We start from the raw sequence: 18,655 nt of genomic DNA, 5'->3' as shown, positions 1-18,655 counted from the left end.
TCTCTCTCTCTCCCTCTCTCTCTCTCTCTCTCTCTCTCTCTCTCTATATATATATATATATATATATATAGATATATATTGAGAGAGAGGGAGAGAGACACACCCACACACACGCACACCTGCACACCAATACATATATACCCTATCTCTATATTTAATTTTTTTAAACTTATTACTAAGTGTTCTGTCACTAAAGAACTTTGTTTACTCAATTTTAAAAACATTTATTTATTAATTAGGAATTTTTGTCAGGATACATACCTTTTGCAGAGAATACGTCTTTTATGGAAATGTCTCTCCTTAGAGACTGAAGAGAGAGTAGCACGTAACCCTTTTTAAACATAATCTGGGTGACTGGATAGGTAATCAGAACTAACACCCTCCCATCAGACCCCTCTATCCCTTATGGTTAGGGGCAAAAAATTGATGAGGTCTAGTATTTATGTCTTGTTAAATGTGTTGGATTGTTGGCTAGGCCGCAAATGGTCCAGTGGATCAACAGCCTAAATTGAGCCTTTAAACCTGTGAATTGATACTGAGGCACTGCTTTTTAATGATTAGCAGTTTGACATCTACCTGTAAGAAAAAGAAAGACTGCTTAGCTAAAACTGCCCTCAGCTTATGCATTTCATTTCTCTTATTTTGAAGAATGGTTCAATATCTACTTCTTGAGTGAGACAGATTGTTGTTGGCCCCTAAAGTAACTAACATAAGGCATGAAAAGCTTATAGCACCAGAAGGTATAAGCAGGCTCACCTTCAAATTGTGTGTGTGTGTGTGTGTGTGTGTGTGTGTGTGTGTGTGTGTGTGTGTGTGTGTGTGTGTGTGTGTGTGTGTGTGCGTGTGTGCATGTGTGTGCTGTGTGTGTGTGTGTGTGTGTGTGTGTGTGTGTGTGTGTGTGTGTGTGTGTGTGTGTGTGTGTGTGTGGTGTGCATGCCCACGCAAGACAGAGAGAGATAGAGTGATATTTTAGTTAAATTGCAGTTACTGTGGATAATCTAATTCTGTAAGGTTGCAACTCTGTTCTGCAGCTGTTCATTGTAGACCTGTTTGGGTGTGGTCAGTGATGACCCATAGCCAAAGCACAAATCCATATTTTTCTACAAGCTTTTTAAGGCAAACTTCATTTATTTGTTTATACTGAAAAAATATGCATATGTTGAGAAATACAGAAGTATTACCAATGTAATGGATATAAATTTTGCTTTAATGGATATACTCCGCCAAGAGCACATAAGTAGTGGTAGGGGGCAAAACAGAGTTTTGAATACAAGGTCAGTTCTAATTGTTTCCTTGGAATAAGACTGGGATGATTTTGATACTGTTATTTGTGCAATGAAATATGTGCATAATCATCATTAGATTGATTGTAGGCAGTTTGTTAAGTTTTAATCCCCTCTGCCTTTAGATAAAGGAGCACAGGTCTCATTCCTGGCACCCTCCTTTTTACCATCTAGTTCATCAATGTCTAGACAGGGAATCAGAATGTTTGATTATTATTATCAATTTTCCCTCTAAAACTCATTCATTACTGCAGAAACTGTGGAAAGAAGTGATGTACAGAAACATGACTAAAAATTAAATGTGGAAAAACAGAGCTGTCACATTTGTCAGACAACTGTCTACCTCAATATGTAGTATAACTCATACCGTACTCCAAAATGATAATGTCTTTAAGTATCTTGAGACATGGATTGATAGTTTCCCCCACAATGGCTACTGGATAGAAACAGTGCTCAGAAAATCATTCTGTTTAGCAAAACTAATAGCATCATCCAGGTCAAAAGAAACTTATTATCCCTCTGTATGCAATCACAATTAGACCAATTATTCAGTAAAATGTCCCATTCAGGATGTGCCGTCTAGACACACTAAGCAAACAGAAAGGCCCTATAGCTTTCTAACCGGGAACACTGTTGGACTAAACTCCTTGAGCTACATGGAATACCATAAAGCAGTATTCCTTTATTCAATTTCTCATACGGTCTTGTTGTAGTGATCTATGCTTTATGTTCCACATCATTAAGGATCCCATCCTCCTTGATCCCCCTTTACTGAAAGTCAGATCACTGCTAATGCCAGAACTAGGGATGTAAATCTCCACCATCATATAAGTAAATAGAACATACAGAACCAAAAAATGTATTATACAATGCATACCCCACATCAGGAAGAGACTTCTCATACAAGTTATCCAAAGCAAAATCCATAGAGTCTTTCAAATAGAACCAAAGTAATTGGATGTGTACCCTTAAAATTATTTTGGGACTAAACTGTTTTGCTCCTTTTTAAGACGTGGAGTACAGCATGATAGTAGGATTTGGCAAAGTGTATAAAGTGCTGTAACTCACTTGCCTTGTATTTCCTATCATACTTTAATCCTTTATGTAAAATTACTGGTGATGACCGTTAATACTATTTATAGGGTAAAACTGTTTATTTGAATCATTTAAACGTACAGGCAAAAAAGTTTGGAGAATATAAGAGAAAAAACAGAGGAAAGTGTTAATGATGTTATTACAGAAACAAACACTGGTTTCCATAGCCGTGTCAGTGTGGATGTCAAGTTACTGCTTTTGAAATGCTGAGAAATATAATGATAAGGGAACAAACACTCCATATTTTGCCTAAAGTTAAGAGGGCCAACTTGAAAGACCAGGAATGTACCATGACTAAAGAATTCAGTAGAAAGGGTAGTACTGCAGAAGAAGCGGCTACCTAGCAGTACACATCACTATAATGGAACATATATGTAGCAGTGTATGCCTAATAGAACATAAAATAAACCAAGCAATGCTAATACTGAAGAAGTTTTTTAATAAAACAGAGCTTTCAGGTCAAACAATTGTTTATATTCTATTCAGCATTGGTTTGATGGACTAAGCTTTGTTCTGCAACTGTTTGGCTTTATTGCGATTAGCAGTGTATGCCACCACAGAAGTTTCTGAAGCAAAGGAAAAAAACACTTTCCCATAAACATCTGTATCTTGAAGTTAAATGTTTTCCTTGTAACAAAATAAGGCACATGCATAAAGAAGAACAAAAGTCATGTGATACAGAAAACATAGGTGGCATCATGGTAGTACTGGGCTATTTGGAGTTAATTGCTTTTCCAATTGCCATAAGGGCCTACATACTATCCAGGTAGAGGGTAAGCAGGCTATTTCTAAAAAGGATACAGAACAAGCACACATATTGTAAGCCTACCATTCATAAATGGGAAAGGTAAGTGCTCAGGCAGCCCATTTTTATTTTGACCCAGAAAGGCCCTCCTTTTCAGATACTTTTGACCAGAGCTTACTTGGACTGGGAAGACAATAAGCAGATGGCAGAGTCTGATGATACTGAAACAGATGTTTTAACAGGAAGTCATTTGGGTGTATGTGGATGCATGTAGCCAAGTATTTATGCATAGAAGTAGGGCTGCCAGTATGGGGTGAGGGGAGGGGCACCCAGTGTTCACATCACCAAGAGAGACAGTGGTGATGTAATTGCTTTGTGGATGGTGCTATATAGTAGCAGCATGTCTGAGTCTGAGCTACAGCCGTCAAAAGGTAAATTGGAAATTCTCACTTCCAGAGAAGATTTTAGTTGGCAGTACAAGCCTGAATCCAAGTTGCAATTCTCAAACATTGCCAGATTTCCTATAGAAGGTGAACTATGGAGAATTGCAAGGAGCAATTTCAGACAGATTCAGCTTTTAGATCCTACCCTGCAGAACTTGTTGAAGATAGCTTAGGAGATTTCTTACTCTGAAGGGAAGGAGAGTCTGCAGTCTGTGACACGTGATTGATGTATATAGAGTAGAATCTCCTAAAGAGTACTAGGTGGCTCTAAAGGCCTACCTATTGGCCTTTGTGTCCATAGCCCATGATATTATTATTTTCCAGCCCTATGGGCAAAAGTCCTATAACAGATGTATTGATTAGATATATCTATACCTAGAGATATAGATATATACATATAGAGATAGGTATTAAAATACTTATGCAGAATTTCTATTGGCCAGGTATTGCAAAAGAAATGACAAAGTACTCCAAGATGTGGGCCTGCCAAATGATTGTCAAGACAGGAGGTAAATATAAGGCTGCTTCCATGAAATTCTCTCTTACAAAGAAAACATTCTGAATGGTAACCATAGGATTTGCAGGCTTTTTTGTACTCCAAATGCCGGCACTAAAAGATATATCTTGCTGGTGGTGGTGGAATATGGTGCTAGCAACACTGAGAACATGACTCTGTGCTCTGCTGAGGAAGATAAGTGACAAATGTCTTGTTATAAATGTCCAGCAATGTGATTTTCCTCTGACACAGTTGTCATAAAAGTTAATGTCTCTACCTCCAATACCAATGCACAAGGCATGATTCTGCCCACCAGCCAATGCCTCTAGAGAAAAAAATTTTCTGAGTGAGGATTTCCACCTCAAAGTCACCTAGGAATGGAGTCAGAGGCAGCAGGAAAGATTCTATATGGTATCTATTGTGGGAAGAGTTGTGTATACCAACCACATAGGGGCATCAACAGTGGTGCACATTATCATCTCGATAGAAGAATGCAAATCACAGACTGTATGCTATATAAGGGCTAGTCACTCACTGCTGTAAAAAAATAAAAGCTGTCACTAGATGATTTTGTTACAGTGACTTGATTTTACCATAGAAATGCTGACAAATAAGTATGTTAATTTCATTGCAGACCTGCTGACCTTTTGTGAAAGCACTGTAGAGTAAGGCATTTAAAAACTATCACTGGTCAGCCACAGAAAAATGGTAAGTTGGAGAGGTTTAATATTACTCATAAGCCTGTGTCAACAGCATTCAAACACCAGATCAAGGGGGTCAAATATCTACCATATCTCATTTTTGCATACTGAGAGGTGTAACAAAAAAAGAAGAAAAAAGCAAAAATGGGACATTTAACAGAACTTTTATTAGTGTTTTAGTCCACTAAATATTTGTATGTGAACTTCATCAGATAAAATTACTTCAAATGTAATATTCTTTTTATATAAAGCAATCACATTTCTTCCTATTTACATCACAGATCCCTCCCCTTTTTTAATTAATAAAAAAAGTTCCAAAACTAAAAAAAAAATGACAGAAACTTAATAAAACATGTCAAAACAAATCAGAATATCAGAATTTTACCTAAATATATCACATTCGTACATCAAACCAATTAAAAACAGCTATCCTTAAAAAAATAATTTTAAAGCTATAAACAAACAAACAAAAATGTTAAAAATCATAAAATAGTAGTAGTAGTAACAGAACTCTTGGCAAACAGATATATAAATATACATAAATGAACTATTCCAAAATCAGAAAGCAATCCTGGGATTCATGAAAGCTTCATGCAAGAACAAGTCTATTCTTGCATGGAGCAGATCATGCCTATTCAGCACAGCAGCACACCTTGCATATTCATGAAGGCATGCTGCTGTATAACCTGCACAGGCATGATCTGTGAATGAGTGCAGGGAGCTTGTCCAAGTAGTGCTCACATAGTAAACATGCCCCCTGCACTCAGGAAGTGCTATATGGCACTTTGAAACAAAAACAGTTTCCTCAGACACTGCTAGCATACCCCCAACTGAACAGATATTTGCAGAATGTCCAGATTTGTGCCCCGTGTGTCAGGTGCGTTCCTCCTACTGTCCTGGCAAAGAGCTGAGGCTCAACGTCATTAAATAATGACAAATATTTGAGTCTAAGATTCCACATCCTTCAAGTAAGTCATGGTAATGCAAAAACTATTATTCATCAACTGCCTAAGTTTGTAAGAGCTATATTTGAAATCTGTCCCTCTTTGCCCCCCATCATGTTAGGCTTCATCCAGATTTTATGCTGTAAGAGGTGGAGACGTATGACTTTTAGCTATGTGCACATCCCTAAACTAAGAAAAATAAAACAGATTATTTTTCCCCATCCTCACTAAAGTTTAAGCATAGCTGAGTGGGTGTGCATGTCGTGCGGCTGTGTTTAGCATAGCTTAAACATCCGAAGGAGCTAAATATAAACATATAGCCAAAGTAGCCAAAGTGAAATAGTGTAGATGTTAGAGCTTTTCCTTAGCATATAGTCATTCATTGTTTGAGCCCCAATGCAGGCCATTCATTTTTATATGTGAAAACAGCACTAAAATATCTTTTTTTATAAATAGGTAATGAATAATATATATTTGTTAACCAGAGTAGTGTAGGAGGTCCAAATGTAAGGTGTGAGTGTAGAACAGATGTGAAATCCCCATATAAACACAAGTGTCCCATACAGTATAGCCACAAAAGAATGAAATGTAATGAAAGCACACAGGGGGATGTTATGGAAGATAAACATACATATCATAAGATGTCATTAATAAGGAATCAACCCCACAATCCTAATAAAGCTGAAAAACACTAAACTTTGCTCAGCTATGCTTAGCCAGTGTAAGCATTGCTTAAATCTAAATGCTTACTAATAATTAGGGTAGCTAAGTGGACTTGCACACTGATAAGCAGTGCTTAGCAACTACCCCTTTAAGCAATGCTTATCTTAGCTAAGCGGGTTTGCCCATTGCTTAGCTTAGCTCAGCATATTCAAAATCGGCCAATCATAGTAAAGGGCAGGAATCCAGCCTTATTTAAACCCTGCAGGTGGGAACACAACCATAACCAGTTGTAGCTGATCACTGCAGGCACTATGGTTGGTGTTGGTGAAGATGTGTGCTTTCGGGCACAGTGTTGGGGAGTCCAGGAATTGAGGGTCATGGTTGGACTCCTCGTAAAAGACCATGAAAGGGAGACTGCTGCAGGTCTATTACCAGGCCTACCGATGCAAAGCAGAGGGCTTGGACCATCTCACATGTGACCTCACTACTGCTACTTTTATCCCTCGGACTGGTGAGCAGGTTTGGCTCCATTACACTGACCTGAAGCATAGGAAGAGGGATCTCTTGGACCAGTGGATCCAAAATGCACAGGCATGGAATGTCCTTGAAGTGTATAAGTATCAGTATCAATTAGTGTTCTGCAAAGTCCAGCCTGAGTATGTAATCAATAGGAATGCATAAATGTTTATTTATCTCTTGCACAGCTGCAGATGAGAGGGCTGCAAATATTGATGCACATGCCAGCAGGCTGCTAAAGCTGCACTGGGAGGCTGATGAATAAATATCTAGCTTGCATTATTCAGGGTAAATAAATGGAAAGTAGTAGATTGTGAATAACTAGTAGGTAAACTGTGGGCAATGAATAAAGGACTGTCATCAAGTGAATAAAGGACTCTGTAACACTGAATAAAAATAAAAAATCCAGACTGTTGCGTTTACTTTGTCATGTTGTGGTCGGAATATAAATGTGTACAAGTTCTGCATAGTGTGTTTCTGGTAGAAAATAACTGTTTCATGCAACTATTACTGAAAACCTAACACATATCTGTTCTCTGAAAATTGCAGTACAGTTGTCATTACCCATGGTATTTGTCTAACTACAAGGTCAGATTGTGCAAACTAAAGAATACTAGGGAGAAAAAAGTCAAGCATGAGTCAGCATTTCCTCAGTAGCTCATTGTGATGAAACACAGCTGTGGTGTCCTTTGTTGCACAAACAGGCACAATTTGATTCCTGGCAGTGGTTTGTATGATGAATGCATCTTTTCAAACAAGAATATGTGAATATTTGTATAAGCAGTCAGATAGTATTAACATAAATCACCTCCACAGGTCTGCGAGGTAAGGAAATGTTTGTAATAGCTGTAAAAAGGCTTTACCAACACACTCTGTGTTCAACATATCCACTGTCCAACCCCAAGGCTGTAAATGACAGCAAGATAAGTACATACACCAAGCACTTTGTTCCGATACATGTCTCTCAAGTGCCATGATGTCACGGCTAATGGTCACTGCTGATAATAACCAGGGAAACAGTTAGAAACCCTGGAGGAGTATGTCAGTACCACACCCCCCAAGCATGAGTGCCGGGTACTCCTATTAGTGTCACATATATAACTGTGAAGATGTGAATATGTGTAGAAAAAGTCAGGTAGTGTTGGCACATATTTTTTCAACAGGTCTGCCAGGTATGGAAATGTGTCTATTAGCTGTAAAAAGGCTTAACTAATACACTGTGTACAACAATCTCACTGTTCATCCCCAGGCCATAGGTAGATATACAGTGAGGTCAGCCATGGTTACTAATGAGTAGAGTAATGATCTGTACAGTTGTTGAAAATTGACGCCTAGAAAGTTGTTAATTTACCTCTCTCTCTCTCCCCCACCCTATCTGTACCAGTACTTCATACACATTAAATGGGTATGTTCATCTCCAAACCTAATGTTGGGACATGTGTCCTATTGTTATACAAATATTGAACCATTTGAATTTTAATGTTCTCTGTTTAAATACTATCACTGGTGGCCTGTTGCTATCAATGTAACTTGCATGTGTTATAATGCTTACTGTGGTTCCATATATGCATGTGTTCTGTTTCCTATGAATCCTGTTTTATGGGATCAATTGCAACACCCATGGATGCTGTTATAACTAATCCTGAAATGTGTTGTTCTTGACTAACCACCATATATATTTTTTTAAAGTGAAACACCATAGCAGGTCTGAGAAAGCAGATCCTGGTGGATTCACATGTTCTGGCTCATCTGGCAGTGGCACCTGGCCCCAGCATGTCCGGGACCCAACTCGAGCCTTTCTCTTCCATTGGTCCTGCATCACCTTTGGGTGGAACCTCCTCAGGGGATGGGGTTTGTCCCATCCCAGGAGTGGAGAGGAGACCATCACCTGCAGTCAGGTCTGGGGATTGGTGTGCAGCGTCCTCCATTCAGAGTACTGTGATCAGCTGCGCCAGCTTGAGGGCACCTGGTGCACCTTGAGCGTCAGCCTGCTGCTCCTGCACAGCCCCCAGCACAGCCACTTTCGGGGCCATGAAGGTGCAGTGGTGACTGCCCATGGGTGGGGACCTCAGTCCCACTGTAACCATATGGGGGCTCATGTGCATCTGATTCCCAACCACCCTCCCCATCCATGGTGTTTACACTCCACATGTGTCATACACCACTCCTGTCAGCTGTCTTGTCTGTTTTGTCTGTCTTCCTACCCAACTTACCTTGCCAAATGTACTTACTATCTTTCCCCAACATCCAACTTTAACCTTATAAAAAAAAAAGAAAAAGGGCAATCTATTCCCCCCAAAAAAATGTCACCCTATATATAGCTGTCCATTTTGCACATGTTTCCACTGGACACATGTTATCTGGTTTAATTGGCTTAACAACACATTACTGTTGTCCTCACCCCTCTCTCAGGGGTTTGAGTGTCCAAATCCATCTCCAAATTCTGTACAAATGCACAGCTGTTGCTGTATCAAAAATGTACAGCTATGGACCTTCCCTACACCCATCCTGCACATCCCTAGCTATTTTTCATATTGTTTGTCCCACTGTGCACCCTGTTTTTTAGCACTTTCCTAACACCCCTTTTTTCTTTTCTTTTAAAGAAATTAGCATCGGGATAAGTGGGAGTAAGTGTCAGTAAGCAGTAGTAAGCAGCAGTAAGGGAGTTTGCGTGATGCTAAGCAGTGCCTATACAGAGTAAGCGGTTTCCTGTTTAACCGTGCGTCGGCATCGCTTACCTTTGCGCAAATCAGCGCAGACCCACTTACAGCTATTTAAAACTGCCTTAATCATCCTGTCTCCATCAGCCACTGTTCTGCCGAGCAGCAAAATAATTGGTCCTGCAAATCTTGAATCCAGGTCCCTGTACACCATAGTCAGAGCAATGTACCACTACACCATCTGAACTGTTATAACGAAAGCTGTTTTTTTCAAATATTTCATTCAGTACAGGTATAGAAAAGTAGAAAACAAACACTGTGGAATCAATCATGTTTAGTATATATAAATATACACATATAGATGTGTGTGGTGTTAGATAAATATGAAAAAGTATATACATCAGATATATGGAGCTATACATATAAAATAAATACATATAGAATATATATATATATATATATATATATATATATATATATATATATATATTGTTATATACATTATATGTATTTATTATTTTATTTTCAGTTTGTTTGCCAGGATAGTACATTGGGCCACAAGGAGACTTTTTACAGTAGAGTCCTGGGGAGAAAAGCTCCAGAACAATACAAAAACATAGTGCACATTGCACATATACATTACAGATTATCTCATAGGAATAAAAAATAAATATGACAAGAAAAGCTTAACAATGATAGAATACATCAATATAGTTCATTAAACAGCAATAAAAAACACTTTATTTTTTTTTTTTACAAAACTAGCAGCATAGGGTAACTGTTAAGTAGTTGGTCAAATAGTTCACTAGAGCTGTGGAGCTATAGGAGGCATTGATGACATATTTATTCAGTATAAATACATTCTGGGTAAAGGCAGTCAAAATAGGGGGACAATGGGCCAAGACCAGGAACATAATGTATGTACTGCAGTTATAAATTTAGAATGTTGTTACATACAAACAAGGTTTGTGTCAGCATACATATTTAGAAGGATGTGAGGTCTGAAACTGAAATGTATGTCATCATTTACTGTCAGGAATCCTCAGATCCTCATAGTGATTTAACACAGAAATGAAAATAATGATTCTGTGGAACAGACCAGAAATATGAGCAATAAACCTGGACAGTCTGAAACAATCTGGCCAGTCAAGAAGTATGCTCAGAATTCGTTGGTGCAACAAATCTGGACCAAGCCCGACAAAGGGGGGGAGGCATGTAACTGAGAACATATCCCAAATACTGGAGTAAATAAGGTGGCACAGTTGCTGTGGTAACACCCTCCTGTCTGTTGTAACATATATGGACTGGAATAGCTCAAGTCCAAACCCACATTACTCCCCACTAGTAACTGACATAAATCCTCACGTCATCCCACTGATGTGTCTGAAATACACAACACATATGGGGGCCAGACAAAAGTACATCTGATACATATATATATATATATATATATATATATATATATATATATATATATATATATATATTGTCACCAAGCACCATCTAAACTACAGGCAGACTGACACAACACTAACCCAATTTTGCTATGGGAGAATACACATATAATTGAAAATATATCAGGCATTACTGAGATGTAACAGCACTGACAGACACCAGTGTGAAAGTGCATACACATAACCAATCTCACCACATTCAAATTCACATACTGGTAAGCCACATGAACAGTAGAGTATGTGGACTGTGTGAACAAAATCATCAGCATGTTTGCCACTCACACACTACCCCTTCATATACTGGCCCAATTCACAATGTAGTCTGATGCCTGACTGTGGTATGGATATGTGTTAGTCTGCCCCTACAAACATATACAGCTGATAGAGCACGAGAAACTGGAGCAGCATGCAAAGTAAGATAGAAAAGGACCCTCAACACTTACACATACCCCATACACAGGCCAAATAACACATTCACAATACACTGATACACAATCCTGACAGTCTGTCAACAATTTCCAGAAATACACAGTCCTCTCAACTGTATAGAGTCCCATAGAACATCCAGGTTTTGTCCTCATATATAAGGCCTTTTATACGTAACATGTCTGGCAGTCTGATGCATCACTGGGATGATATCTGGAATGAAGTCACTATATAATGCTATACTATACCTATCTAGCTCTTACAGCATGACATCTGGACAAAGCCTGACATATCTGGGGGCAGAGGCCCAAACACAGGGTCATTATTGATATGTTGCTGTCATAAACTGAGAAGTTGCTGGTCTAACAGAGTTGTTGTAACATATTTGTTCAGAGGGACATGAAGTCAGAAACACACACGGATATTACCATTTACTGACTGCAATCCTCAGAGTATGCTACTGAATTTCCAAGGCCAGACATGTGTGAATAACACACCAAATATGAGTCCAAACTCTGGTGAGTCTGCGGATAGCCCTATAGTTGAGATCTGTCAACTACATAACACTATGAGACTTAAATTAATGCAGAGCAGCCATATCTACACAAACCATGTCAAACTAGCATTACTTCAACTGCATTACAGCAGTGCTTACATTCTGTCCCTATGTCTGGAACATTCTCCCCCAGTTTGTTGGGCTGTCTTACAGTGTTTGTTATAAGAGGTATTTCCAACTACCCTCTGTGATGCTGTTTGTCACACACCTCCATGAAGTTCTCCTCACAGGCAAGGAAAAGGGGAATGCCCACATGAAGTACTCAGTTACAGGAATGTCTTTCCATGCTATTGGGTATGGTAATGATACCACAGCTGTTCTACATGCAAGTGGGGGACTCCAACTGGTACTTAAGCCATTAGTTGCTCATGAGCATTACCCACAAAAGGCAAGCTGCTGCCTATACAAAACAGATGTATATCCTACATCTGTCTCAGAGAGAGAGATAGAGAGAGAGAGAGCGAGAGAGAAACAAACAGGCAGACAGTCACACACACTGAAACTGATGGATTATGCCAACTGAACCAAAAAAAAAAAACACAGGTATGTCAAACAATTAAGCATATAATGGAATGTAGTAGGGAGTATGTCATTATGGAAATAGGAAGTTCAAACAATATTATGTCTCAACAACACATGCTGTAATGATATATTGCTGAACAGAACCTATGGCTATAGCATCTGTGTCTGTTTGCAGTGACATAGAACACAGCTCAAGGCCCTGAGTCACCCCAGGAAAGGATGGCTCACATATGACCACTACTGGAGTATGTGTTCCACAATAATGACTGTGACACTGCTAGGCCAACTACTGGGATGTTCCAGATATCCATATGTTAATTGTCAATACAAATATGATCTAAATGTTTTTCTCAGATGTGTGATGGACATATACAGGGTATTTGCATACTGAAATACAGTTGCAGCTGTGTGTGTTGAACTGTATGTGATATACTGAGCTTATAACATTCAACTGTCCAGTGTTATGCACACTGACCATATGTGTGACTCATATTTGTAGTTATGTCATCAATAGTTGTGTTATGTCTGACAAATAATTGTAAACCTGTGAACACTAATGTTACAACATCACCTTCTCTTCCTTTTGGTTGTAACCATTAGTGGTCATCACAGCAGAGCATCTGTCTCCATGTATTCTGTTATCCGCATCTCGCTCTGTCACACCAACCACCTGCATGTCGGCTATCACCACACATACACACACACACACACACACACACACACACACACACACACACACACACACACACACACACACACACACACACACACACACACACACACACACACACACACACACACACACACACACACACCTTATCTCAGGCCTTCCTCTTTTCCTCTTACCTGGCAACCTCATGCTTTCCCAGATATTCTCAGCATACCTCCTCTTCACATGCCCAAACCAACATAATTCTGTCACTCTCTGGCTTTGTCCCCAAGCTATCCAACCTGGGCTGACCCCCCTAACATACATATTCCTAATCCTGTCCACCCTCATCACACCGAGTGCAAATCTTAACATCATTATCTCTGCTACGTCCAGCTCTGACTCATGCCTTTTTTCCAGTGTCAATGTCTCCAGCTCATACAACATAGCTGGTCCCACTACCCTCTTGCAGACCTTCCCTATCACTCTTAATGATACTCATTTGTCACAAGTCACTCCTGACACTCTTCTCCACCACCCACATCCTGCCTGTCCTCCCATCTTCACCTCTCCCCCACACTCACCATTACTCTGAACTGTTGTTCCCAAGTATTTACACCTATCCACCTTTGCAAACTGTATTCCCTGCATCCTCACCATTCCTCTATACTCCCTCCCATTCAAACACATATATTCCATCTTAGTCCTGCTGACCATCATTTGTCCCCTCTCTAGACCATACCTCCACCTTTTCAGGGTGTCATCAACCTGTTCCCTACTCTCACTACAGAACACAATGTCATCTGCAAACAGCACAGTCTATGGGGACTCCTGTCTGATCATGTCTGTCAACCTGTCCATTGCCACTGCAAATAAGAAAGGGCTCATAGCTGATCCCTGATGTACTCCCACGTCCACCTTTAATGTACCTGTCACTCCCAATGCAGAATTCACCTCTGTCACACTACCCTTGTACATATCCTGTATCATTCTTACAGATTCCTTCACCACTCCTAACCTCCTCATACAATACCACAACTCCTTTTTAGGCATCCTGTCATATGCTGCCTCTAAGTCCACAAAGATATAATGCAGCTACTTTTGACCTTCTATGTATGTCCCCATCAACACTCTCAGAGCAAACATCGCATCTGTACTGCTCTTTCCTGGCATGAAATCATACAGCTGATCAGTTATCCTCACCTCCCTTCTTAACCTAGCTTCCACTACCCTTTACCATTACATCATGTTGTGATTGATCAGTGCTATCACTCTGTAGTTACTAAAGCTCTGCACACCACTCTTATTCTCATAATCAGTATGAAAACACATTTTGTCGACTACTCACGCATCCCCTCACTTTCCAAGATTACAGTAAACAATCCAGTTAAAAAGACCACTGCCATTTGTCCTAAACACCTTCCTGCTTCCACAGGTATGTCATCTGTACCAATAGCCTTTCCATTCTTAAACCTCTTCATAGATATCCTTACTTCCCCTTGATAATCTGTTGCATGTCCTGATTCACCACACCCACATCATCCAACCTTCTCTGTCTCTCTCATTGTCTTCATTCAACAGCCCATCAAAGTAGTGTTTCTACCTGCTCGACACACTATCCCCTCTTGTGAGTACACTTCAACCATTATCTTTATCAGCCTTATTTGCTGCACATCCTTCCTAGCAATGTGCCATTGTCTAGTCAATTGCTACAGGTCCTATTCTCCATCCTTGGTGTCCAGCCTTAAATACAACCCTTCAGATGCCCCATCCTCAGCCTTTGCCACTACTCTGCTTGCCATGCACCCCATCTCCCTATACACCTGTCTACTTTCTTCATCTGTCTGACAATCCTACTTCTCCTTGGCCAACCTCTTTCTCTATATACTCCCCTGTACTTCCTCATGCCACCACTAGGTCTCCTTGTCCTGCTTCCTCTGTGCATATGTCACACCAAGCCCCATTCTACTCATCTTCCTTACTAGCTCAGATGTAGTTACCCAGATATTTGCTATATCTTCACTGCCACCCACTGCCTGTCTTAACTCTTCCCTGAACTCATCCTCACAATCACCCTTTCTCAGTAGCCACAATTTGATCCATGGTGCTGCCCTCACATTCTTTCCCCTCTTCTTGATCACCACTATCATACCACAGACCAACATTCCATGCTGTCTAACTACACTTTCTCCTGTCACTACTTTACATCTACCAATCCCCATTCAAACAGGCCAATCTGCATAGGAGACAATCCACCTGTGTGTATCCTCCTCTTGTATGTCACCCTATGCCCCTCGGTGTTGTAAAACTACAAATTAACTACAGTCATGTCCAACCTTTGTTGCAAACTCCACCACTATCTCACCTTCCGCATTCCTTTGCTTAACACTATACCTACCCATCACTTCTGCATCCACTCTGTCCCTTTCACCAACATACCCATTGACATCTGCTCCAATCACCACTCTCTCACCCTTGGGTACATTCATCACCACTTTATCCAACCACACCAAAATATGTTTGTCTCATCCATCACACATGCAATTAGTAGAGCATATTCACTAACAACTATCATCATTACACCATCAATTCCATGCCACCTAAACATCACTCTACCCAACAATCTTATCACCTCCACAAACACTTTTGGCATAGTGTACCTTCAGGTTAACCTCTACACCAGTTACCCTTCCATACACACCATGATAGAACTATTTGTACCTGACTCCGATACACACAGATGTACACCCCTTCCATCTGGTCTCTGGCACACACAGTATGTCCACCTTTCCTCTGTCCAGCTTATCAGCTAGCTCTGTCCCCATACCAGTCATACTCACAACATTAACAGTTCCTACCATCACTACTACACCCCTAACTTTTCTCCCCACTGCCTGCCATATGAGTATCAGACATCCTCCAAGGTATGTCTGCGAATGCATGGTCACCGCACTATCAAATTACTTATGTGTTTTACAGCAATATGAAGAAAGTGTCACTAATTTTGTCCAATAGCCCACCATGGATGTGCGGTGTCCTCCAGATGTCATGCCCTAACAGGTTGACATGACTTAGTGAGCAGCAAGACTGTAATTACAGTGTGCCATACTGACTTAGAACAGAAATGTATAGCAGGCATTACCTGTGCATATGTATGTATGGGTAGGTGTACCTGGCTGCCTCATAACAACTGATATGAAATGCAAAATGTCAGGTAAATAAGCCGTAAATGTTGTACATGTGTGTAACCTTAATTTCTGTGCATCCAACAGAGTTACACTTCTACAGCTCAGCTACTGGTTGTGGCATTGACCTGACACAGACGTGGGTAATATAATAAGCATGAGTATCACATTGAAATTGTAGAGGTGGCTGACTGCATTCTGACCTTGTGTCCATGCCTACTACAAACAGATATATGACCACCTGCATAGCTGTATGGCCTCAGCAATACCTTAGTGTAAAACCTGTCTCCATGAAAGTAGAGTAACAGTTTTGCTGGATAGCAGCAATGCACAAAGCACATAATATGATGCTATATTGACTGTCCAGGGCAAAGTAGGAGCAGGCACCAACTGGGCAGCATGTCAACCTTTGTCTGAATGAGCATATTAGGTCACGGGTAGATTACTGTAAGGCTAACTATGAGTACAAATTGAACACATCCACTAAGGGAAATCACAAGGCCATCTTCACATATGTCTGCAGTCTTAGAGGCAACAACCCATCCCACCCCCTGTAATGCTGATCAATCACAGCACATACACACACACAATAGCTACAGCCAACCTGCTGCAGACAGGTTTCGGGCAAATATCATCCCACTGGCTCACCATCAGTATAGGTGGATATGCACAGCACATGCAGCCCACTCCGCATCATCATGGATCAGGTGCAAACTGCTTAATCAAAGTTAACAAAAACAAGTCCCCTTTGTGCTTGATAACAGTCCTGTCTGCATCCTACATGAACCCAGGCATAGGCTTCCAGCTCCATTACACGTATGGAAACAAAGCCTGAGCACCATTGACATCCTATCTGCAAGGAACATGGCCACTGTCATCACTCTACACAAATGTGAATGATGAATGGTGGTTTAAGCAATGTACTGGCCCACATTGGAGGGAACATGACATATCAAGACCAGGAGTACAATGCATGTTCATACAGTGCTGCCAGGTACAGGGGTATGCTGTGTTTGTAAGTGGTGGCTAATGATAGTCCATATTTATGTGCTGGCTCTGTAAAAATCTCTGGGCAATGTCTGAGGTCCTATAAAAAGGAAAAACAGATAATGAGGCACCAAAGGTCTGTAGCAGTAAAAAAACAAATTGACAAAAGAAAACTCAACAGTCCACAAGGCTAAAAACACACAACTTTAATCCAAAGGAACAATGGCTAGTGCTTTCAGGTAGAAAGTCTTCAGTGGAGGAACCAGAAAGCACTATTAAAAATCTGCATTTTAGCTGCTTGGTGTGACATTGCATTCATTTTGTTCCAGTTATTTCTGCTTTGTTGTTTTTTGTGGCATTTGTTTTGGAGTTAGTTTGTGTACTACATGTCACAACAATCTTCCATGGTTTCCATATGACCTGCCTATAGGGTAGGGTTGGAAGATGGCGGAAGTTCCTCACGCCAAACAATATCCAGGCCTGGTGAAAGTCTGAAAACAACACATCAGGTCTCCAAACTTCAAGTGGGGAAAATGCATTATGGTTATATCGGACCATGGTTGAACTCTTTGGCCACAATTCTGACAGGTGTGTTTGGCTCAATAACACCACTGCACATCACAACAACACCATCCCCAAGGTGAAGCTTGGTGGTGGCAGTGTCCTGCTTTATGGTTGCTGTTCACAAGCTGGAACTGGGGCTGTAGCCAAGTTATAGGGGATTTTGAACAGTTCCAAACACCGATCCCTTATGGCTCCAATCCTTCTGGTGTCTGCTACATAGCTGTGGATGGTGAGGAATTCAACCTTTCCACACAACAATGGCTCAAACCATGCATCCAAATCAACAAAAGGATGGCTTCACCAGAGCACATGCAATGTTCTGCACTGTCCAAGCCAGAGTCCACACCTACATCCAATAAGATATATGCAGAGTGACTGGAAGAGGGCAGTACACAGGGGATGCCCTTGCAATCTGACATAGTTGGAGGTGTTTTGCAATGGAGAGTGTGCAAACATTGGAAGTCAAGATGTGCCATGGTGGCTGTGGTGCCTCCCGCTCTGATTCAAATGTCAGTGTCACTGCAGACTCTGACCACGATGATACTCATATTGAGGTACAGGTGGGGTTGTCAGGCACTGAATCTGTGTCATCAATTGCCATCCAACTATTGACAACCCCATCCCTGCTCACAGTCACAATGCCCACACATAACTCATCACCAGTGGTCACAGGTAATGGGCAGTTGGTGGGTGGTGGTATGGAACAGGCTACTGTGGTGACTATGGCAGGTGAGGGTGTAGGCACTAGCAATAGCCAGAGTGCTGG

The sequence above is a fragment of the Protopterus annectens genome, chromosome 5.part0 (genome assembly GCF_019279795.1).
Source record: "Protopterus annectens isolate FY-2018-M chromosome 5.part0, PAN1.0, whole genome shotgun sequence".
In the NCBI taxonomy this organism is placed as follows: Eukaryota; Metazoa; Chordata; order Ceratodontiformes; family Protopteridae; genus Protopterus; species Protopterus annectens.
The sequence above is the reverse complement of the archived record's forward strand: the minus strand, read 5'-3'. Positions refer to the sequence as shown.